This window comes from Rana temporaria, chromosome 1 (assembly GCF_905171775.1).
Source record: "Rana temporaria chromosome 1, aRanTem1.1, whole genome shotgun sequence".
Lineage (NCBI taxonomy): Eukaryota > Metazoa > Chordata > Amphibia > Anura > Ranidae > Rana > Rana temporaria.
In genome coordinates, this window is record NC_053489.1 from 237,459,817 (window position 1) to 237,485,322 (window position 25,506).

Here is a 25,506-nt window from a genome sequence, read left to right on the forward strand (position 1 = left end):
TGCAGTCCCAGTGATTTTTTGCCTTTCACGTTAAGAGATAGGAATTTCGGCATCTTGGATATGGAGTAGTGTTGTGTTTAATGAAAGAGGGGGTACTCACAGTTCGTGCGGTGCGTAGGTAGTTTCAGAGGTAGGGTTGCAGGCCCTGAGGTTTCCAGAGGATCACGGAGTAGGTTCTTCAGGCAGGCTGTGAAGCGGTAGAAAGGTGCTCTTCCTGGATTTTAGACGGGTAGGAGGGAAAAGAGGACAATGGTTAATGCACAGAGGTTCAGGTATGGTAGGATCAGTCCGGGGAGTGGGTAGTAGGGACAACAAACACAAACAAGGGTCAGTGGTGTATCAGAAATCCACTGAGCAGATTCGGGGGGTAAAAGTTCGTGTACTAACTGTATCGAGCAGGCACTGGACCGGAGTGCTTCTTAAACTTGTATTAGGGCAGCACTGTGATGTGGTCACTTGATCCCACTGTGGTGGGAGTTAGTGGAGGTGGACATCTGTTTTTCAGTGCCCTGGTTGTGATGCAAAGGATCCCCATCTGGGATGATCTTCCACTTTTTGAGTAGACCTATTCCTTCTTCTACGTTGCGGATAGCATGTTTAACCCCATTCCTGGTCACCAGTAGTTTGGTCGGGAACCCCCATTGGTAGGGTATTTTGTGATTATTTAGTGGCTTGGTTATGGTCTGCAGCTGTCTGCGTTGTTGTCTGGTGTATTGGGATATGTCTGCATATAGCTGCAATTTGGAGTACGTGTGGGTAGCTGGTCCATGCGTCTATTCTTGGCAAGAAGCATGTCTTTAGTGTGAAGAAGTGTATCTTCATCAGCGTGTCACGGGGGATTTCTGCAGCTAGGTGGGGTGGTTTCGGCAGGCGGTGGATGCGGTCTATGATGGTTTCCACAGGAGGGAGGTCTGGTAGTAGGGTGGAAATCATTTTCCTAGCGTAATTATTGAGGTCGGCTGGTATGATCGACTCAGGTATGCCACGAATTTTGACATTATTGCGTCTCGATCTGTCTTCGAGGTCCGCCATTTTAGCTCTCACCCACTGTTGTTCCTCTCTAACGTGGTCATGGGCGTCTACTAGGTCATTTACCGTTTCTGTCATGGCGCTCATCTGTGTCTCAACGTGTCCCATCCTGCGACCTACATGTCCCATTTCTAGTTTAAATGCTGCTAGCATATGAGAAATGTCACTGTGGAGGGAGCTGTGTAGGGAGGTCAGCATTTCCTTGAGCTGTGTGTCTACCACAGGCTGGCCTGATGTAGGGAAGGCCGCAATGGGGGATGCTGTGGGAGTTATTGCTAGGGGACTGTCAGGCCTTACCTCTGAGGCCTGCGGGTCTGATTCGAGGCGCATCCGTGTCTTGGCAGGGCTGTTGGAGATGGATGGAGGCCCCGGAGCACTGAAGGAAGCCTGGTATGCCGCTTGTGGCCCTCCGAATAGGTCCTCCTCGTCGGTAAGTCCGTGTATGAACGGTCGCCTCGTGGGAGCGGTCGCGGGCGCCATCTTGGATTCGGCCTCCCGGCGCTGTGGCGAGAAGTCTGTAATTTCCGCGCACCCGTTCCTCCTTTCTCTTCCTGGAGTGTCCGGGCTGGTTCCTCATCGTGTGAGGATCTGTGTCCTGCATTTCTGCGGTCTGTGCTGCGCTGTTGGCGGGTCTAAACTCCGGTCAGTGCGGGAGCTGAGGAGTCAGCCGTCCATTCAGCTCGATGGCTAGCCAGGTGACCAGATTTTTTAAATGAAATCCGGGGGCCATATTTTTTCTTTACTAGTAATGGCAACAATCAGCGACTCTCTGCCCTTCGCCGCCCACCTCATAGCCTCTCAAGTCTTACTCTTCGGACCCCGGCTACTACTGGATGAGGAGCGGAGGAAGATCACTCCGCCAGGGAAGGCAAGGAGATAGGCAGGTGGTTGGCCAGGATTCGAGCCAAGGCAGAATAACATGCGAGCGAAGCTGAATGGGAATGCGCCCGAAACTGAAGAAATATTCCCTCTGCACCGACCAGCACATGATCATCAGAAAGGGGCACAGAAATTGGGAAAAATACAACCCCCCTATGCTTAGGGTTTTTAATCATGTGTCCAGGTTTCAGGCGGACTGAAACCCAAACACATTATTGAATTAAGACCAGGCTGTGGCTCCACAAGTAACAAAGATAGTAACACACAAATCTGTTGTCTCCAATTTCCCCCGCCTCTATTGCCCCCTGCCTCTGATATCGGCTATTTTTACTAGCACATTCCCGCAACCACTGACATTTACGTACGGGGGAAAAAAGTGTCAGTTTTTACGAACTGTCCATAAAAATACAGACGGTTGGCAACACTGCCTGGGAGGCAGTGGCAGCCTGTTCATATGGTGCGCATGGGTGCCGCCCCCCAAGCTTTTCACAAAAAAAAGGTCACTTTAAGACTTTCCAGGCGCCAGACACACGGCGGTCTATGGGAAGCTTCCCAGCTTGCAATCAGCTGATTGCAAGCTGGGAAGCTGATTTGCCCATGTTTAGGGCGTGTTCGAGGCGCAAGTGATGTGCCCGCAAACACCCCCACTCTACACTGATTTGCCCCTGGCTCCTGTGCTTTTTTTTTATTGGCTGGGAACTGAAGGCGACTGAGTGCTGCTTTTTCAGCACTGACTGCAGCGTCGCTTCCAGTTTCCCGGCTGGCTCACTATCAGGGGAGGGCTGGCAGGGGGGGCAGGGTGGAAATCTCCCCCCGGGCTGGTGACACTATGTACAGCCTCCGGCTGCCACTACCAAATGCTGTTTTTGCAGAGCAAGAATATGCCTGCTGGAGCTCTGTTAACACAGGTCACGGCCGCTGCTCACCTCCCACTGTGCAGCCGTGCCTGTGTCAGCTCTGAGGTAGATGGCTGCAGAGCTGAGCTATGTCTCATCTCACACATAGCTCAGCCTCAGCGCACACCAGCGCTGACATCCCCTTCTCTCTCTGCACAGACACAAGGAGAGATAGAGCTCATCTGCTCCTCCTCCTTCTGAGTCTGCCCTGCCCACACTCCCCGGGCATGTGTGGGCACTGGACAGGAAGTTTGAACCCAAAAAAGCATCAGACAGCCTGCCTGCACCTCAGCCTCCATCCTGGTAAGCTCACTCTCTCCTGCCTCCCAGTGTATAAAAAGGGGTGCTTTGTGGACTTTGTTAAAGGGAAGGGGGGGCAGGCTTTGGTGAGCAGAGACCCTCTTTACATAATAGTCCACAGCATGCACCCTTAAATCAAGTTTTCCAGAACACCCCTTACATCAGATCTGATGTATATGGGGTCTGTGCGGACTCTGATGTATATGAGGGTCTGTGCAGACTCTGATGTATATGGGCTATGTGTGTACTCTGATGTATATGGGCTCTGTGCAGACTCTGATGTAAGGGGAGGCTCTGTGTGCGGACTCTGATATAAGGGGAGGCTCTGTGCGGACTCTGATGTAAGGGGATGCTCTGTGCGAACTCTGATGTAAGGGGATGCTCTGTGCGGACTCTGATGTAAGGGGAGGCTTTGTGCGGACTCTGATGTAAGGGGAGGCTCTGTGCGGACTCTGATGTAAGGGGGCCTCTGTGAGGACTCTGATGTAAGGGGGGCCTCTGTGCGGACTCTGATGTAAGGGGGGCCTTTGTGCGGACTCTGATGTAGGGGGGCCTTTGTGCGGACCTGATGTAGGGGGGGGGGCCTCTGTGCGGACTCTGTTATAAGGGGGGCCTCTGTGCGGCCTCTGATGTAAGGGGGGCCCCTGTGCGGACTCTTGTGATCATGAAAAATCTTAGACTGTTTTCCTCGATCCATCACTTTTCCACGCTTTATGGGCCACTTGACTGGACTTGCCCCCCAGGCCTAAGGCTGCCAGCCCTCCCCTGCTCACTATGTTGCGGAGAGTGACTGACTGGGACCTGAGACCCTGTGATGTAAGGTGAGGCGTGGAGCGGATTACTCATGCGGCACATGGGCACGGAGCTGGCAGTGCTGAGTGTGAGCTCAGTGTAGCTACTAGCGAGGTGAGTGCGGGGATCGGAGGTGACAGTAATGTGCATCGCCGATGCTGAGTGTGTGTCTCTCTCTCCCCCCTCGGCTTCTCTGATAGGCTGCTTTCAAGGGATTCTGTCAGTAACCCGTGCTGCCTGTGCATTGGGGCCGCATCACGGCTGGCTCAGAATCCTCTGTTTGCTCCACTTTCCTTCTACTGAGCTGCTCCGTATCCTCCAGCTTCCGCTCTGCTCACAGTGACTATGGAAAAGTTTGAGAGCTGTGAGTAGGAAAGTCAGGAATAGAGAGACAGAAGATGGCAGTCTGTGCTGGAGGAACGAGAGAATGTAATGTAAAAATAACGGGAGGAGGCAGTCTGAGCAGAGCAAGCAGCTGGAGGAAGCAGCTGAACATCATACACCGATAGACCTGCAATATCACCTGTGATAACCCTGCCCCCCTGCACAAAAAGCCATTCTCTGCCCTCACAAACAACTAAGAGTACAGGGAAGGCTGTCAGGCTTTAGTGGATGTCTCCTGGTGCTGTGAGCTGAGGAGTTGGAGTCTCTCTCTCTAGCTTACCATGATCTGTGAGGCTGAGCTGTATACTATGTTCTGTGAGGCTGAGCTGTATACTATGTCCTGTGAAGCTGCACTGTATACTATATCCTGTGAAGCTGAGCTGTATACTATGTCCTGTGAGGCTGAGCTGTATACTATGTCCTGTGAAACTGAGCTGTATACTATGTCCTGTGAAGCTGAACTGTATACTATATCCTGTGAGGCTGTAATGTATACTATGTCCTGTGAGGCTGTGATGTATACTATGTCCTGTGAGGCTGAGCTGTATACTATGTCCTGTATACTATGTCCTGTGAGGCTGTGCTGTATACTATGTCCTGTGAGGCTGTGCTGTATACTATGTCCTGTGAGGCTGTGCTGTATACTATGTCCTGTGAGGCTGTGATGTATACTATGTCCTGTGAGGCTGTGCTGTATACTATGTCCTGTGAGGCTGCACTGTAGACTATGTCCTGTGAGGCTCAGCTGTATACTCTGTCCTGTGAGGCTGAGCTGTATACTATATGTCCTGTGAGGCCGAGCTGTATACTATGTCCTGTGAGGCTGAGCTGTATACTCTGTCCTGTGAGGCTGAGCTGTATACTCCTGACACTATGGGTGGAATACAGGGGATGGAGTGGGTGGATTCGGGAAGGGGTGGGGTTTATTAAAACTGGGAAGGATCAAAAAGGAAGGGCAGGCTCTGGCGCCGCCCCATACTAAAACTTCACCAGCCGCCACTGCTGGGAGGAGACCCCTGTGCTGGATCCAGAGAGGAAGAGCAAGAGTAGTAGAAGTTGAGGAAGCCTCACACCCTTTCAGCCTCAGCTAGACTTAGCTGGGTCATCCTGGGAGCCATTGGGACCTGTCCAGCAAGAGGCGTGTTTAGCAGTCACCACATGAGCTACATGATCTTGACAAGGCACTGAGCTTCAATTCTACACCTCAAAGCCAGCAGCCAGGTGAAATATCCAGCTAGCTATCGACAAGCAGGGCCGGACTGGCCTACCGGATACCAGGAATTTTCCTGGCAGTGCCCTGGGGCCGCTTTTGACTCGGAGCTTGCCTTTTAATGAATAGCAGCGGTCGCCACCGCACTTTCCGATGCAAAGCCTCTTTTGATCCTCCTCTTCTGATCCGACCAGCGCCGCCCACTGAACCACAGGCTGTGGAGTGATATACCTAAAGGAAGCTGGAGAACACTGTTATGCTCGATTTCTGCTAACATCGGGCCCGTGCGGCACCAGCGGCGCCCACTAGTCTGCTGCTGTGAGTCAGGAAAGATATTTGTGAGGGCAGCAGGAGAAGCGAACGGTCGTGGAGCCGAATTAAGGTGCAATCTTTCCCTGATCCATACATCCCATCACAGGTGACAGAGGAGATGATGGACCCCTTCCCTCCCTCCCTCCACCATTCTACCACCGTCCGTGTGTGTTTCCATTCTCTATACACCTCTTCTATCACTCTGAGCTCTGACACTTCCGCTCCATACCTCATCTGTCATGACTGATCCTCTGTACATCCCAACCTGTGGCCCCAGAGACGCACAACCCTCTGGTATATGTGGGGCCCTCAGACCTCAGAGGTGCATTCATATGTGAAGGGCCCTCAATGGCAGTGACCTCTACCAACTTAGTCTCCTGGAACATTTCCCACTCTGTATCCTTCGTCACCACCACTGTCTCTGACCACATTTGTAGCCTGTCCACAATCACCGACCGACAACCAATCTACATGTGTCATGACTGGTCTGTACCATACCTGGCATGACTAATCTATGCGTGTCTTGATTGGTCCATACCCACATTCCCAGACTTCCTGGGTCCCCCTTAATGATTTAAGAAATAAGAAATAAAAAGAAAATGGGTGGATTGGCGGTCCCAGACATCAGAAAATATTACTATGCAACAGTCCTCGCACGGGTAATAGAGTGGGCCAAAGAAAACCATGACAAAAGATGGATTAACATTGAATGCGCACTTGCAAGGGCACAATTGGGGAGAATAATTTGGAATCCACCACAATATAGAACCTTATACACTTCCACACACAAAATTACACTTAACGCACTTCGGGTCTGGGATAGATTACACAAACAATTGAAATTGGAGATTTTCCTACCCTCGGGGACGGAAAATATAGATTTTATTAAAAACAGGAGGCGAGTATTATGCTATAATCTTTCTTTACTGTCATCCAGCAGCAAGAGAGTTAATGAAAAGAAAAAACGTTACACAGATAGGAATGCAAATGAACATAGGTAGACTGTCCAATCAGGTAACAGGAGTATGTTATAAAGGTGAGGTACAGGTGATATTCTTCCTCTTTCTTGATGATAAAACTAGACTGGAAATAACTTGAACTGGAAACTAATTGGAACAACTTGAACTGGAACTCATTCTTCAATATGTCATGAAGTCCACAGTAGAATAGGCGCATTAAGCTGAAAAAGAATGCATTATGTAAGAGCAAAATAAATCTTGAAGGGTAGGGTATTAGGGTGGGATAATACTCGCCTCCTGTTTTTAATAAAATCTATATTTTCCGTCCCCGAGGGTAGGAAAATCTCCAATTTTATGGCAAACAGGAGGCTCATATTATGCTAGTTCAAAGCTGTATACTCTAGAGCATTAAATAAACGTACAACCTATAGTTATAATACATTCATAGACACATGAGATTCAGGTCTAAAGTAGAAATTCTTAAAAGTGGATTCTAAAGACCAGTTTTCGGTTCGCATTAAATCTGATAGAGAACCACCTGATTGAAATACCTTAGTGGCCATTGCACCTCTGGTGGAGTGGGCGCCAAATATGGAAATGTCAATGCCTGCCAAATCCATGGTTTGTCTCACCCATCTAGCCAAGGTGGGTGAGGAAACTGGATGGAAGGGTTTGCAGTAGGAAATTAGTAATTGAGATGAGTCAGGGTCTCTAAAAGGTTGAGATTTGGTTTCATAGGTTTTTAGACATTGGACTACACAAAGGTTTGGATTGAAGGGAAAGGCCGGATAGAAGACCGAATGTAAGTTGGTCTATGTGCGTCTGAAAATGGAAAATTGAACACCCTGGGGAGAGAATTGTCTACGGGATATATCTAGGGCTTTTACATCCGCTACTCTTTTAAGGGAGATGAGACAAAGTAGTACTGTTAGTTTGAAAGATAGAAGTTTTAAAGACAGATTCTCATTATCACCCCAGGAGTTAAGAAAATTTAAGAGGATGAGGATTCTGAAATAGGTCTAGTAGAATAGAAGGGAATACTGGGAGTAATCGTGGGTAGTCTATGCTCATCTCCAGAGCCTGAGGGAACCATGTTTGGGATGGCCAGTAAGGGGTTATCAGAACTATGTTTGATTCTAGGTAACGTGTCAGAAGGAGAGCCCTTGATATTAGAGCAAAGGGGGGGAAAGCGTAAGATGTTCCTTTCGGTCAAATTTGTAGAAGGGCATCTGTCCCCAATGCTTCTGGGTCTGGACGCCAATTGAAATATGTTGGAATCTGTCTGTTCAGGCGTGATGCAAACAGATCTATCTGGAAAGGACCCCACAGGGAGTTTTAGATGTTGAAAAATTGTCTGGTTCAACATCCAATCGCTGGAATCTGTTAGATAACAGGGAATTCCAGTCTGCAATGGAATTGGATAGGCCTGGGATGTATTCCGCCTTCAATATAATGTTCTTGTCCAGGCAAAAATGCCAAAAATCCTTTGCAATGTTCGCCAAAGGTTTGGATTTTGTACCTCCTAAGCGATTGATGTATTGTACTGCGGATATGTTGTCCATGCGCAGTAGAATACAACAATCGGATCTGTCTCTCGCAAAACTCTTGAGAGCAAATGATCCCGCTAAGAGTTCGAGACAATTTATATGTAACAGAGCTTCGTCTGGAGACCATTTCCCTCCTGTTGTAAGAGGGCCGCAGCGAGCACCCCAACCTGAGTTGCTTGCGTCTGATTCTATTATTAAATCCGGATGTGGATGGAAAAAAGTCTTCCCATTCCACATCTGGATGTGAGTCAGCCACCAAAGTAATTCTTCTTTGGTGTCCGGAGTTTGTGTTATCTCGTCGGAATATGCCAAGCCGTCTCTTAGATGTTGGGCTTTTAGTCTCTGTAGTGCTCTGTAGTGTGGAGGTGCCCGAAATATCGCTTGAATGGAAGCTGATAATAGACCGACAATCCTCGCAATTGTCCGCAGAGATATTTGACTTTTGTTCAGGACTGAGCGAATCTCTCTTCTGATCGTCTTCAATTTCCTGTTTGGAAGACTCAGAAGGGATAGTTGGGTATTGACAAGAAAACCCATAAATTCTACCTCCTTTGAAGGGGTTAGGATGGATTTCTTGTAATTGATTATGAATCCCAGCATGTTCAGAAGGGATATCGTCCATTGAATGTGTAAATGAATAGTCTGAAGTGATTGTGCCATGATCAAAATGTCGTCTAAATATATTATTAGACGAACACCCCTGCTCCTTAGAGCTGCTACTACTGGTTTCAGTCGTTTCGTAAAGCACCAGGAGGCAGATGACAGACCGAATGGTAGACTGGTGAATTGCCATTTCTTGTTTTGCCACAGGAATTGAAGAAATGGTTGGGAATTCTCGTGCATGTGCACTGAAAGATAGGCATCATTCAGATCTATTTTTGCCAACCAGTCTCCTTGTAATAAAAGGTCTTTTAACAGGTGAATACCTTCCATTTTGAAATGGCGGTAATGGACGAAATTGTTTAGATATTTCAGATTTATTACTGGTCTGAAACCTCCATCCTTATTTTTGACCAGGAACAGGTTGCTCACAAAACCTGGAGTTTGCAAGGGAACTTGAACTATGGCCCCTTTGGAGTAAAGCTCTTTTATCTCCAGTGAGATGAGCTTTTTGTCCTCTTCTGAGAACCTTATTGGAATAGGATCCTGACTTTGAGTCGGTAAAGAGGTGAAATCTATCTGGTAACCTAACACGGTGTTCAGAGGGCCTCTGGGGAAATGACCTTCGGTAGAAGATCTGTTGGGAAATCGGCCCTTGCGTTTCCCAGCTTTGGGAAAAACTTTGGTTGGAAAACCTTTTTGAGTGATGATTGGGCCTTGTCTAAAGAAGTAAAGAGAGCTACGTATTTGTTGATCTCTTTAATAAAAGAGTCACCAAAAAGTAGACCCTTGGTGATGGAAGATGGTTGAGATGAAGCGAGATGCATTAGCTGTGGATCCAGCTTCGTCAGAATCGATCTTCTTCTTTCGCTAGAGATGGCCGCATTGGCGTTGCCAAATAGTACAATGGCTCGCTGAGCCCAACCTTTCAGGACATTTAAATCTATTGGGGTGTTAGATTAAACTGCTTCTTCTATTAAATCTAGAATCTTAGCTAAGGGGCCTAACATGTCTAATAATTTATCTTGACCGAAACGATATTATCTGTCCACCCCCTTTTTTGTGTGTTTTCCTGATTTTAGAAGGAATTTAACTAATGCGGGGTCTAATTAGGGTGTATTGGCTAATTTCTTTGGGAGGGACGGTCTCGGGCACTCGGCTCTTAACTTACTAGCCTCGTTCTTATCTAATGGTTTCTGGATCCAGAGGCTTAAACATTTCGTAACTAGGGAATGGGTAACCCATTCCCCTGAACGGGGATGTTTAATTTGACCTGGGTCGAAATACGGATCACCAGAGCCGTCTATAATAGCATCCTCGGATTCCTCCTTTTCAAGGGTATTCCTTCTTCTGCATCAGAGACATTCTCATATTCAGAGTCTCTTCCTTCTTCTGATAAAGATTCCTTATCAGAAGAATAATTGCTGGAAGAGGTACGGTAAGAGTCTGGTTTTTGCCTCTTTGAGGCCATTTTTACCCGTTGTAAGATCAACTCCTCCCGGGCAGAGGGTATAACGTGTGACCTCTTGTCACTGACAGTAGCATTTCCTTTACTAGGAGGCTTAGAAGATTCACCCTGGTTCTCCATCAGGACCATTCTTTTAGAATGGGAGGGACCGGTATGAGATATATGATGTCGTTTTTGAGACACTTTACCCGCTTTTTTCAATCCCTGAATCATGTGGGATGTAGAGTCCTCCGCTGACCAATAAATGTCAGATGGGGTAATAGGTAAAGGTTCAGGGGTAACCTGAGGTTTACTTTGAGACAGGGCCATGACTACCGATTGTGCAATGGAATCATGCATGGCCGTCTGCATAGCAGATTGGATGGATTTATCTATTATGGATTGGATTTTCTGGTTTTCCTCAGGGATATCTGAGGGGGTAACAGTAGTGGAATCTTTATTAGACATAGTGAGGTGTGAGTAAATGTGATTGACTTAAGACAAATTATTCTGAAAGAGAAAAAATAATAGAACTAATTAATATATATGCAGCAGAACTATATATATTTTTTGTATCAGCAGACAACATATATGTCAGCAAGAGGGCACATATATTATGAGCGTACACCCAAACATATACATATATATATTTATTACTAATATTCTGACTGCAGTTCAAAGTGTGTAAGTATATATGTATATATATATACATACATCCATATATATACATATATATATATATAAAAGTATATATACATATATCTATATGCATATATCCATATGAACAAACATATGTTTATTTAAATTTGTTTGTGTAAATGTGTTACTATTTGTTTGTGTGTGCCAAACATACACCCCTGAACCTAAACCGGGTTCAGGGTTGGTATGTGGCAGGCACACACCCACACAGGAGAACGGACTTTCTGTCAGGGAACGGCGGTATAGCAGCGCTGCAGCGCAGTGAGGAGACACACTGCCTGTCGGGCCGCGAATCTGCGCGGGACCGCGCCACAGCTGAGCACCAGCTGTGAGGAAACGATATCCCGGACTGCCGGGATACCGCCGAACGGCCGCGGTGAGGGGATGCGGGCCGTCGGAGAACAAGTGAGTGTGCTGTAAGCGGGGGTATTGGAATGGTGAGGAGACCACCTGGGAAGTTAATGAATAGAAGGGGGGTGGGCAATGCTGGGACTGCCATTAAGGATAAAAAGTATGGCCCTGCAAACTGTGACAAGCGCAGGGTTGCAGGGAAAACTCTACATATATATATTTATATTCATTTTCTGCAATGAGTTATATATTGTGACAGGGTACATGATTCCATGTATGTCAGTGAGAGGTTGTAAAGATCAGCTTTCCCTGTCTTAGAAAGGGTTAAGCCTGGCCAACAGGAAAACCTCCTCTCTCTCCCTATTAATTACACACACCTGATAGAGATTGGAGGAGGGAGAGCTCAGCCTGAGGCATGCTGAGCTGAACAGGACAGGTTGGAGACTGTCTTCTTTGCAGAAACAAGGTCTGTTGTCACAGACAAACACTTATTTGGACTATTATTTGTTTTATACTGGAGGCTGGAATAGCCCCTCCAGTACACAGTAGTCAGGGACCGTACTGTTAGCTTCCTAAGCTGAAGTAGGCCGTTTTGTTTTTGTATTATTTCTTTTGAGTGCAATAAAGCCATATTTATTGCTTAAGTTCAGCGACTTTGCTGCATTACATTACCGCTATTCCGTGGGACCTTGTCACAATATATATATATAATATATGTAGAAGCATCTGAGGAAAAAATTTCAATGTACTTATCTGGCTGGAGCAGCAAGAAAGAGGAAGAATATCACCTGTACCTCACCTTTATAACATACTCCTGTTACCTGATTGGACAGTCTACCTATGTTCATTTGCATTCCTATCTGTGTAACGTTTTTTCTTTTCATTAACTCTCTTGCTGCTGGATGACAGTAAAGAAAGATTATAGCATAATATGAGCCTCCTGTTTGCCATAAAATCGAAATTTAATTCCCCACTGATGGATCTTAAAGAGAATGAATACTTTGCACCAGGGACTAAAGAGGTGGGAGGAAATTGGATTAGAAATAGAATTCAGGTTAGGGATATAATTTAAAAGGGTAAAATTTTGACACGTCACGAGATTAAAGGAACACTAAAGGTTTGTTTTTTATTAGATCAATTGGTTGCTGTAAGCTAGAGCATTTAAATATCACTTACCTCGTTTTTCCTTTCGACCTCCAAAATACAGTAATCCAGGTTTGAAAATGCCATTTCCTGTCACTCCTCTTCTTGCTTTCCACCAGCATCTGAGCTGTTTTGCATGGTGGAAAGCAGAATGTGCTCACCCCCTCCCTATGACTACAGCCCTGCGTGAAGATTCTCTCTTATCCCTCACAGGCATGGAGGCTAATGGCCCATACACACGATCCGAATATCGTACGACGGATCGTACGACTTTTTTCGCTTAATAGTCGCAAGTAAAATGAAATAGGTTATTGAAGTCACGAAAATTCTCGTACGACCGGAAAAAATAATCGGAAGTGATGTCATGTGTTGTAATGTATTTGTATTGTATTTTCGGACGACAACTGTACTGACTAAACCAAAATCGTACGATCTGACATCGTACGAGGAAAATTTTCGTGCATGTCCGATCGAATAATATCGGATGAACTGTCGTGATCGGCTCTCGAAAGTAGTGTACACACGATCCGAAAATCGTACGATCCTTCATCCGACGATCGTTTTCGTCCGATATTCGGATCGTGTGTACGAGCCATTAGCCTAATGGGATCTGTAGTTCCCATTAGGCCGTGATGTAGCAAGAATGAATGCGCAACGCAAACCAGGAAGTCAGTGAGAATAATGATTCAGGAGTGCTGGAGGTGAATAAAACAGCTCGATTTCAACAGGTATCAAACTAGTTATATTGCAAAACATTACTTTTTACTTTATCAGCTACTGTCAGACTTTAATTTAAGAGAAAAATATTTTTGTCTTTACAACCCCTTTAAAGCTAAGATAGAATCCATGAAGTTAGATGAATGGCGATATACACAGTTATCACTCTTTATTAAGCGCCTACCGCTACCTCTGCGCCCATGTGAGGAATATACACTGATCGAAAAACTTTGCACTAGTGATAGTTCAAAAGGTAATATTTCCAAAATATATAGGTTTCTGTTGAAAGGGGAAGAGTCAGAGATCCCAAAATACATCTTAAAATGGGAAAGAGAATTGGATGCACCAAGAGGGAAAACGTCAGCAACAAGAATTATAAATATGATTCATACCTCTGCAATAGATGTAAGACTGCCGAGATGAATTTTAAATGCCTAACGGGGTGGTACACTACCCCAGACAAAACCAGCAACTACAGAGAAGGGCAGTCAGCAGACTGTTGGAGAGGGTGTGCAGTAAGGGGGACGATGGACCACCTGTGGTGGGACTGTACGAAAAAAATTCTGTCACTGATTAAGGTAATAATCAAGAAAGAGATAATAGAAGACCCATGGATAGTTCTGTTCCATGGGGGGGAAGAGACCATAAAAGAATATAAAAGATCCCTGACTCCCCACCTGCTTAACGCAGCTAAACGATTGATACCTAAAAAGTGGAGGAAAGCAGAAAGCCCACAAGTGTGGGAGTGGATGGAGTCTGTTGAGGATACTTATAGGAGGGAGTGGTGGAAGGACGGGGTTGATGAGGAGAACGTAGACCACAGGGACAAATGGGCAAATTGGAAAGAGTTAAAAAAAAACAGAGGCTATGCGGAAAATCAGTATTAGGTCTAAACTAGTAAAGAAGGGGCAGTGGAGTCACGAGATGGCGGGGAGGGGGGGACGAGGGGGTGGGGAGGGGGGGAATGTTGGCTCAATATATGTAGTCCCTCATCGTTTTTTTTTTCTAAAATCAACTTACTCTTTACTAAAATTGATAATATAAATAAAAAAAAAATAGAAAAAGAAAAAGTGACTAGCATGAAAACTTATAAAAAGGAATCATTTATCCGCATATGATGCTAAAACTTCTACGGAGACGATGGGGGTCCATCTTCCATGAGAAAGTCACCAAGAAAGTTAAGACTGAGTGGAAAAAGAAAAAAAAACGGGAGCACCGCTGGGTTTCCCCCTTATATCAGTAACCCACCCCCCTTACCTTAGTGTATTTTTCTGTGGAAGGTGGACTTCCTGGGTCCCCCTTAATGATTTACCACTATTACCACTTTTAACTTGAATTTGCTTTATATATATATATATATATATATATATATATATATATGTAGCACTACCCCTGTAGGAGCTGCTGGATTAGATTTGGGGCTTGCACGTTACCTCAACATTTATTGTCTAGGGGAAGAATATCTGTAAAGAACTCCAATGTCCACACAAGTTGTAAAACCTTTAGTAGAAGGATGGAGGAGCAGTGGAAGGTTCAGGCGCATAGTACAGATCACTGGGGAAAACTTCTAAGTCACTTCCTCTCGAGTGAATATTGCTCACCTGGATAGGCCCCTCTCACGTGGTCTAGCAGCCGGAATCAGGGCCGGCGCAACCACCAGGCGGACCAAGCGGCCGCTTGGGGCGGGCAGGTCCGCAGCCTGGGATGGGGCGAAAAAATTAACTTTTTTTTAAAAACATTTTTTTTTTTTTTTTTTTTATACTTTGTCCGGAGTTGCCGGTGCCCGGTGTCCCGCTCCGGTGTGCTAATGCGCCGCAGCGCCTGTCAGCTGCTGACTGAATGTGGCCCGGCCGGGCGCAGCCAATCCAGTTACTGCCTGGTGATGGATGACGCCGGGTCCGGGCCTGTAACTGCACGGCACTTCAGTGACGACGTCCTCCTCCGCGCAGGAGGACGTCTGACGTCACTGAAGGGGCGGACCTCCGCTGCTGGGTGACACAGTGCCCAGTCCCGCGCCGCCGGAAGATTCAAGACTGCAGAAAATCGCACAGCAGGTGAGGGTGGGGTTGTGGCGTGGGGAAGAAGAATGGATATATGAAGGAAGAAGGAGCAAGGGGGGTTAATGGAGACTGGGTCGGGTGGATAATTAATAAAGCAGGAGGGCTTAATGGAACTGGAAGAAGGAGTGGGGCCTCCAGGCTCCACTCCTTCTTCCAGTTCCATTATGCCCTCCTGCTTTATTAATTATCCACCCGACTCAGTCTCCATTAACCCCCCTTGCTCCTTCTTCCATGATCCATCATCCATCCCCCCTGGGCCCTGCTCTGCTTCCGCCATTCCTCCCCCCCACAGTGGGGGGGGGGAGGAATGGCGGAAGCAGAGCAGGGCCCAGGGGGGATGGATGATGGAAGAAGGAGCAAGGGGGGTTAATGGAGACTGAGTCGGGTGGATAATTAATAAAGCAGGAGGGCATAATGGAACTGGAAGAAGGAGTGGGGGGGGGGGAATGGCGGAAGCAGAGCAGGGCCCAGGGGGGATGGATGATGGATCATGGAAGAAGGAGCAAGGGGGGTTAATGGAGACGGGGTCGGGTGGATAATTAATAAAGCAGGAGGGCATAATGGAACTGGAAGGAGTGGGGGGGGGAGGAATGGCGGTAGCAGAGCAGGGCCCAGGGGGGATGGATGATGGAAGAAGGAGCAAGGGGGGTTAATGGAGACTGGGTTGATAATGAAAGCAGGAGGGCATAATGGAAGAAGGAGTGGGGGGGGGGGTTAATGGAAGAAGGAGTGGGGGGGGGGTTAATGGAAGCAGTGGGGGATAATGGAAGAAGGAGCGGGGGGGGAATGGATAATGGAAGCAGGGGGGTAATGGAAACGGGGGTGGATAATGGAAGCAGGGGGGGTGGATAATGGATGCAGGGGGGATGGATAATGGAAGCAGGGGGGATGGATAATGAAAGCAGGGGGGATGGATAATGAAAGCAGGGGGGATGGATAATGAAAGCAGGGGGGATGGATAATGGAAGCAGGGGGATAGATAATGGAAGCAGGGGGGTGGATAATGGAAGCAGGGGGGTGGATAATGGAAGCAGGGGGGATAAATAATGTAAGCAGGGGGATGGATAATGGAAGCAGGGGGATGGATAATGGAAGCAGGGGGGATGGATAATAGAAGCAGGGGGGTGGATAATGGAAGCAGGGGGATGGATAATGGAAGCAGGGGGGATAAATAATGGAAGCAGGGGGATGGATAATGGAAGCAGGGGGATGGATAATGGAAGCAGGGGGGATGGATAATGGAAGCAGGGGGGATAAATAATGGAAGCAGGGGGATGGATAATGGAAGCAGGGGGGATAAATAATGGAAGCAGGGGGATGGATAATAGAAGCAGGGGGGTGGATAATGGAAGCAGGGGGATGGATAATGGAAGCAGGGGGGATAAATAATGGAAGCAGGGGGGTGGATAATGGAAGCAGGGGGATGGATAATGGAAGCAGGGGGGATAAATAATGGAAGCAGGGGGATGGATAATGGAAGCAGGGGGATGGATAATGGAAGCAGGGGGGATGGATAATAGAAGCGGGGGGGGGGGGGATGGATAAGTCGACTTCCACACTCCACCACCGGCCACCAGAACTCTCACACGCAAATAAATATAATGTAGTAGATGTGATCTGCAGTCCTATGTAACACCACAGATAACAGTGATAACCCTCAGAGTACAGATAATGTAGTAGATGCTACCTGTGTTATCTGTGGTGTTACATAGGACTGTCTGCAGGTCACATCTACTACATTATCTGTACTCGGAGAGTTATTACGGTGTTATCTGTGGTGTTGCATAGGACTGCAGGTCACATCTACTTCATTATCTGTACTCAGAGAGTTATCACTGTGTTATTTTTTTTTATTCTAGCATAAAATTCGGCATTGTAGCGCGAGCTACAGTATGCCGGTCTTACATTTTTTATCCCCGTACTCACTGTTTAATCCTACCTAGACGATTCCGTCTGCCGCGGGGAATGGGCGTTCCAATCCAGACGGAAAGTGATTGACGGCCGGCTCTGGCGCGTCACGCTTCTCCGGAAATAGCTGTAATAGGCTTGGCTCTTAACGGCGCCTGCGCATAGCCTGTGCACAGGCGCCGTGAAGAGCCGAGACCTACTCCGGCTGTCTTCGGGGAGCGTGACGTGCCAGAGTCGGCCGTCAATCACCCTCCCTCTTGCTAGGAACGCCCATTCCCCGCGGCAGACGGAATCGTCTAGGTAGGATTAAACAGTGAGTACGGGGATAAAAAATGTAAGACCGGCATACTGTAGCTCGCGCTACAATGCCGAATTGTATGCTGAAATGTTGTTCAGCAGGGTGAACCACCGCTTTAAATCGTTAATAAAAACGCACTTAACAAAAGCACAAATTAGTGTGTTTTTTTATATATTAATATAAATTATTGAAAGAAACATTTTTGCAAGGGAGGTGGGTGGCCGTTGGGGGGGGGGGGCGCCAAAATGGAGCTTCGCTTGTGTAGGCAGAAATCCTTGCACCGGCCCTGGCCGGAATGATGCACGAACAATGATCAGTAACAGTCTCTGCCACAGACTGATTGCAAGCAAAAGTGAACAGTCTGGAATCCTCTGCCACAGGATTTGGTACCCGAACTTCCAGCCATACAGTTTAAGAGCCTTTAAGCCGACCCGGCGAAACTATAGGGTAACATGGATTGTAGATCATCCCTTAATAGAGTCACCAGGCCGAGACACCACCCTTCCGCTTGGTCCCATCCTGGGCAGGTCTTCCCCTGGTTTTCTCCATTTAGTAGCTTCCTCTCGTGAGACGGACAGCTCAAGATCACTTGAAATCATAGGCCCCAGTCCAGATGGCTGGGCCTACTTGGTAGAAGTACAGCCTCGGGCCAACAAGGCCCCGAGACTAAATGACCATCACAGACTTCGAGCCAGAAGGGCCTAGAGGCAGAGCCTCTCACAACATGGCCCTTAGGTATCCTTCCCCAGCATGCCCAGCGGGAGACCTTCCGGGAAAAGACACCCAATGCACCATAGCCTGCCTGAATTCCAACATTGGCCGGTGGTGGTATCGGCACCCACAGGCAAAAGTGGAAAAATCCCTCCAAGCACAGCCACAGCCAGAACAGAGGCTGATTTTGTATCAATCATCAAAGTCTGAGCCAATTATCAGCTCGGACACCCACTAAATTTAACATTGCGCCTGGTCATCAGGAGCAGGGCACTACATACTCCCCCTGCTTCCCCACTGTCCTCAGTGTCTGGAAAAAAAAACAAAGTCCTCAGTCCTGAGCACCAGCACCTGAACTTTAAAAAAAAAATTGAAATTAATGGACGAGGAGATTACGGAGGCAGAAGTAAGGGAAGCTATCGGCTCGTTGGCAACGGGTAAATCCCCAGGCCTGGATGGTTTACCCCTGGAGGTGTATAGTCGATATGTAGACCTGATAGCTCCAATACTAACTAAGGTATATATAGAGGCCTTTGTTAGAGGAGAACTCCCACATTCCATGTATGAAGCAACAGTAGTTTTACTATTAAAAACGGATAAGGACCCAAGTGAATGTACCTCATATAGGCCAATATTTGTTGAACTGCGATTATAAAATTTTGGCCAAGATATTGGCCAAAAGATTAAATACTGTAATAACATCTATAGTGCATGCCGACCAGACAGGTTTTATAATTGGCAAATCAACATCGATAAACATTCGTAGAACACAATTGGTAGTACAGATGAAGGAGTATATTCCAGAGACAGGGGCTTTGGCATCTCTTGATACAGCCAAAGCCTTTGACTCCGTAGAGTGGAGATTCTTGCAGGCAACACTGGGACAGTTTGGATTCGGGAACAGATTTAAGCAATGGGTAAGGGTACTATGGGTACTATATGCAGCCCCGCGATCTAAGCTATTGATTAATGGGATATTGACCCCATCAATTAACTTATTTAGGGGTGTCCGCTGTCTCATCTTCTATTTTCTATTACAATTGAGTCATTAGCCTTACGATTCCGTCAGTCTGAAAAATATAAGGGGATAGAAATGGGCGACAGTACAGAACAGATTGGACTGTATGCAAATGACATCATAATTTATATGCGAGATACACAGGATACCCTGAGGAATGCTATGAGTATAATAGATGCATTTGGTAGGTACTAAGGACTTATGATTAATTGGCAGAAGTCTTTTCTAATGCCAATGCATCGAGAGGGGGAAATGGAGGAGATGACGGATACCCCACTTAAGATAGTGGACTCTTTTAAATATTTAGGGATCCATATAACAAGATGTAACAGGATGACCCGTGACACCCAGAGACTTTGTGAGAATGGGGGATACTCCTGTGTCAGCGTCACTGATAACTCTTGGGTCTGAGTCCAGCCTGTGCCCTTTGGGCATGGGGTGGCAAGTGAATCATAATTCATGTATTACATGAGATGGGACATTAATAATAGTTCATATTGCAGGATCTTGAGAGATTGCAAGTTGTTGGTTAATTGTGACCCAACCAGTCAATAGTGACTCATCTCTCTGGATAGCCTAGTGACATGTTAAATGAGGCTGGCTCTTGGAAGGCCTTCCATTGTGTGAGGCTGTTGAGATGCTAACTAAGACTGCTTCTGTGGATTGAAACTAAGAGTCAGCCTGGCTACCAGACCTTTCATTATGTATACTGTTTATGTGTGGAATGTACTTGTCGGAGACGCAATGTCTGGGGGATAATTAACTCTGAATATCATTATGTAAAAGAATGTGATTGAAGCCCCCCATGGTGTGATGGGGGGGGACAGTTTGATTGTTCCTGTGATTTCTGTAACCTGTGTACTGCATATAAGCAAGCTAAGAAACCATTAAAGTTGTCTTCATTTTGAAACCAGAAAGCACAGAGCTGTGTCTCGTCTTATCCTGGGGAAATGGGATGGATCGGGTCCTGTTGGTTGGAGTGTCGATAAGCTGTCGTGGGGTGATGGAAGGTCGTAAACCGTGGTGAGCGTTACAATTGGTGGCTAGCAGCGGGATAATTCCATTGATTAAAGGATGGCTACAAGGACACAGGACAATGGACATGCTGTATGAACAACTGAAGCTCTCTTCCCTCAAGGACTTACTGGAGAGCCGGGGCAGATCGGCCTGCAACCGTAATGCCGCGTACACACCATCACTTTATGTGATGAAAAAAAATGACGTTTTTAAAAACGTCACTTTAATTGACTGTGTGTGGGGGAAAACGTCGTTTTATGTCTTGTAAAAAACGACCAAAAAAAATTGAAGCATGCTTCAATTTTATGTGTCGTTTTTCAAAAGTGCACTTTTTACTTCACAGAAATTGACCGTGTGTAGCAAAAAACGTCGTTTTCTAAGACGTTTTTTCATCCACGCATGCCCAGAAGCTACTTATGAAGCAAGCTTCAATGGTAAAACGTGGTGGAACGTAACCTCACTTTGCAAGAACATTGTGAGAAAAACGATGGTGTGTAGGCAACTTCGTCTTTGAAAATTGAAGTTTCAAAAACGTCATTTTTTACTTCACAGAAAGTGTCGTTTTTTTTCATCACATAAAGTGATGGTGTGTACGCGGCATAAGAGAAGGGACATTATTACAGAGCTTGTCCAAATGGATAGAGCTGAAAGGCCCAGCGTAACAGAAAGGCCCAGCATAACAGACAGGACACCCGATGAAGAGTTTTTTGACCGGGCTGTTAGACGTGGACTGGCACAGTATGGACCTAATCCTCCACCGGAGATCATAGACCGGGTTATAGCGGCTGTGGATGCCACTTGGCTACAGCAAAGAGGTGCTGCAGCAGCAGAAGTCACAGCAGCACCAACTGAAGAGAGGGGAGAGGTACAGATGCCAGTCACCATGAAAGTGGAGTTCCAGGGAGCCGGGGCAATTGGCCCCTCTCCCCAGCAACAAGCTGTGGTGGTAAAGCATTTACTCCCAGCTGAATTGCTGGCGGTAGAGCAGGATGCTACCGGCTGCTGCCCACAACTGCAGCTTGAGCTGACATCGGGGGATGGGACTGTGGTCTCCCCTCAAAGCGACCCAGCAGAAGGGCTGGCAACAGAGCAGAGTGCAACAAGTCTCTGCTCTCAACTAGCAGGAGAGGAAATTCCTGTGGGAGTGGATGGGACTGTGGTCTCCACTCAAAGCGACCCAGCAGAAGAGCTGGCAACAGAGCAGAGTGCCACAAGCCTCTGCTCTCACCTAGCAGGAGAGGGAGTTCCTGGGGCAGTGGATGGGACTGTGGTCTCCGCTGACACAACCCCAGAAAATGGTGCGTCACCGAGACAGGAGGATGTCGGCTTGGCTTTGCAAGCATCGGGGGATTTTCACCTACCAGTGGATGGGACTTCAGTCTCCACTGGTATACCCCAGGGATGGGGGGCCAGTTGGCCCAGATCCCCAACCACATGATGGACTGAGCCCAGTCACCCTGTCTTCTCTCCAGCGGCTGAAAGGACTCCAGGGAGAAGGGCCAGTCCAGGCCTCTCCCCAGCGGCAGGCAGGTTCTCTGAGAGAGACAGAGGTTGGCAGGGTGAGTAATGCTCTGTTTGGAGCAATTTATTTGGGGTACGGTATGGATACCAGCATTGGAGGACTGGATCTACTGACTGATATCGGAGTCAACCCGTTCGGGGTCTCCTCCTGTGTCAGTCTCCCACCGAAAGGGGAGAGATGTAACAGGATGACCCGTGACACCCAGAGACTTTGTGAGGATGGGTGTCAGCGTCACTGATAACTCTTGGGTCTGAGTCCACCCTGTGCCCTTTGGGCATGGGGTGGCAAGTGAATCATAATTCATGTATTACATGAGATGGGACATTTATAATACTTCATATTGCAGGATCTTGAGAGATTGCAAGTTGTTGGTTAATTGTGACCCAACCAGTCAATAGTGACTCATCTCTCTGGATAGCCTAGTGACATGTTAAATGAGGCTGGCTCTTGGAAGGCCTTCCATTGTGTGAGGCTGTTGAGATGCTAACTAAGACTGCTTCTGTGGATTGAAACTAAGAGTCAGACTGGCTCCTAGACCCTCTCATTATGTATACTGTTTTGTGTGTGGAATGGAACACTGTCTAAAGCCTATTGATGCTCAGAGGTGTGAATAGGTGTAAAGCTGTATGCGGAGACGGAACGTCTGCCTAGGGAACTCAGTGTGTGATGGTGTTTTGTTTGTTATGCTGTTAATGAAGGAATGTGCAGTGATTAGATAATAATAGGCCGGCGCCGACACGTCTAGAATGTTTAGTAATTAACCTTGGTGTGTGATTAGGGGGGTGAAGATCTCATTGTCCCTTTGAATACTGTCACATGATTGAAAACTGTATAAAATCTGAGAAGAAACCATTAAAAGTTAGTTCATATTTTGACGCAGTAACAGAGCTTGTCAGTCTCGTTATTGAGGGAATTCTTATGGAATGGATCGGGTCTGCCTGTTGGTTGGAGTGTCGATAAGCTGTCTTGGCTGGGATGGAAGGTCGTAAACGGTGGTGACCGTTACACAAGACAATCCCAGGCGGCATTGGAGGCCAATGTTTATCCATTGATGGAGTATATTAAAGTCAAGTTGAGGATTTGGAGTAAACTTCCTTTGTCAGTGGTGGGAAGAATAAATTTAATTAAAATGATCCTACTACCAAAGTGTTTGTACATCTTCTCACACTCCCCAGTAGTAGTGCCTAAAAATTTCTTTAAAAAATTGAATTCACAATTTAAAAAATGTATATGGGCAAAAGGTAGATGTAAAGTAAAGCTGACAACATTACAGCGCCCAAAGACAGAGGCAAGGTTGGCGCTGCCAGATGTCTATTTGTATTACTTGGCAGGACAAATGAGACATTTGCGTACCTGGTTTACACAGCAACAAAGCTCAGGAGTAGAGAAGTATTTTTTAAATATATTACAAGCTGAGAACTTTTTGGTAGTATTAGAGACAAAACATATACATACACCAGGGGTCAAGATCTCGATGCTCTCATTGGTACGATCAGTATGGCGGCAGGTCAAAAAATGAATGGGCTTCAGGGATATCCCTGCTGAGCTATCTATGTGGGATAATCCCTTGTTTGAAGAACTATATACATTCGAGGATAGTATAGTTTGGAAGCAAAAAGGAATAGTAGCTCTGGAACAGGTATACCAAAGTGGGAATATATGCTCATTTGATTATTTGAAAACACAATATAAACTAGTCGATACATTCTTTTATAGATTTTTACAGTTAATTTGGTAGTAAAAGTATAGATATATCTAGATTCCCCCTGATAGGAATTATGAGAACTCAAGGACCAAAGGGATTAGTATCCAAGTTGTACACATATTTTATGCAGGCCAATATACAGGACTCTCCGCTTCAGATTAGGAGGAAGTGGCAAACGATATGTCCATCTATGACGGATGAGATTTGGGGGGAAGCCTGCAAATCACATTTGACAGTATCACCTGCAAGCAATAATAGATTGATACAGTTTTACATAATACACCAGGTTTATCTTACACCGTATAAACTAAGCCTGATGGGGAGAGTAGTAAACGCGGAGTGTGCAAGATGTCACCTACCACAGGCTGACTTCGAGCACATGATGTGGTCTTGTCCGGGCATCAGTAGATATTGGAGACAGGTTTTGGATATACTATCAGAAGTTGTGGGAGGATGCATCCCATTTACTCCAGAAGTATGTCTATTGGGGTTAATCGAGAGTCAGAGGTGGAATGTATATGCTAAGACTTGTTTACAACAAACTTTATTTATGGCCCACAAACAAATTGTACTTGGATGGATGCAACCTACGCCTCCTTCGAAGGTACAATGGCTTGGGGCGGTAAATCAAATACTTCCATATGAGAAACTATTGTACGAGCATAGAGGAACACCCCAGAAATATTATAGAATTTGGGATGAGTGGTTGAACTCGGGGTCAACTCTTAGTGGTGAATAAGTAGAAGAGGGGAACTAATAGAAGGATATTCTGATTATTGGAAGTCAGTAAAGAGGGGGGGGGGGGCGCTGCAACCAGGGTAACAGGGTAGTTTGTCTTTATTGTTTTGTTTCCTTTTTGTTATCTGTTTTTTCTTTTTCAAGGTGGAATGTAATGTATAATGACACTTTTTCTGTTGATGTGGTTGTATTTATGAAAAGATTTAATGAAGAAAGAAACATAATAATATTGACAGATGTAGACATGTGAAAGAATAAAAAAAAAATTGTATTTAAAAAAAAAAAACTTGGATGGGGAAGGCGAAGGAAGGAAAAAGAAGCAAAGATATAAACACTTTAACAGTGGCATGAACTTTCAATAAAATCACTTCAATATATGCATTACAACCCCTCACTAACTGTCTAGCTCACCCATTCTCCGGCAGTCTTGACAGAAGGTCTGGTTCACCTAAAAAAAAACAAAGACACATACACAACATCCTAGCAACATTAAACACTTTAATGGAAGAAAAGCTACACCTCCGAAGAGGTGGAACTTTCCTTCTTAACCTCTGAAAAAAAGGGTCCGGGACTTTTTTTCATGCCACAGGTGTACGGCGTCTATGAGATGTAAACCATCTCATAGACAGCAATGGGATTCTCCCCTCCAGCGGCACGAGCGGCCGGCGTCGGGCGTTTTGTCGCGGAGGTGTGAATGGGGTGTAATAAATAATAAATAAATGCGTGGGAATGACATGAACGCAGCCCAGCCAAGGCAAGTGACCAAAGGCACAGAACCCAGAAGTAAGACCGGGTGAAGATGGAAGTGTCCAGGCCCCGCCTGATTCATCGCAGCACTGGAGGGCTCAGTCTGAAAATTGAAGTGTACACTAATGTGCTAATATGCTGTGCATACTTGTACGTTGAGGCATAACCTACCCCAGGGCCTCTAAAAAGTAGTAATGTCAGGAAAGTTTACTACCGCTTTATTATCACAGGATCCCAGGATCTCTCATGGGGCCCCCTACTGACCCGGTGGACGGTGGCCCTTGGGCAGTGCCTAAGTGCACAGTTGCCAACATTTAAAAAATATTTTCAGGGACACTTTTTTATATGTGCTATATTTAGAGTAGCTGAGATCCCCGATGTTCCTCTATACATCATAGTAGTAATTACAAAATTAAAGGAGTACTAATAATGGGGCAGAACAAATATGAGAACTGATATTTCCTTTAGTTGAACTAACAAAAGTGTGTCCATTCTAGAGCTGGTAACATTGAGGATA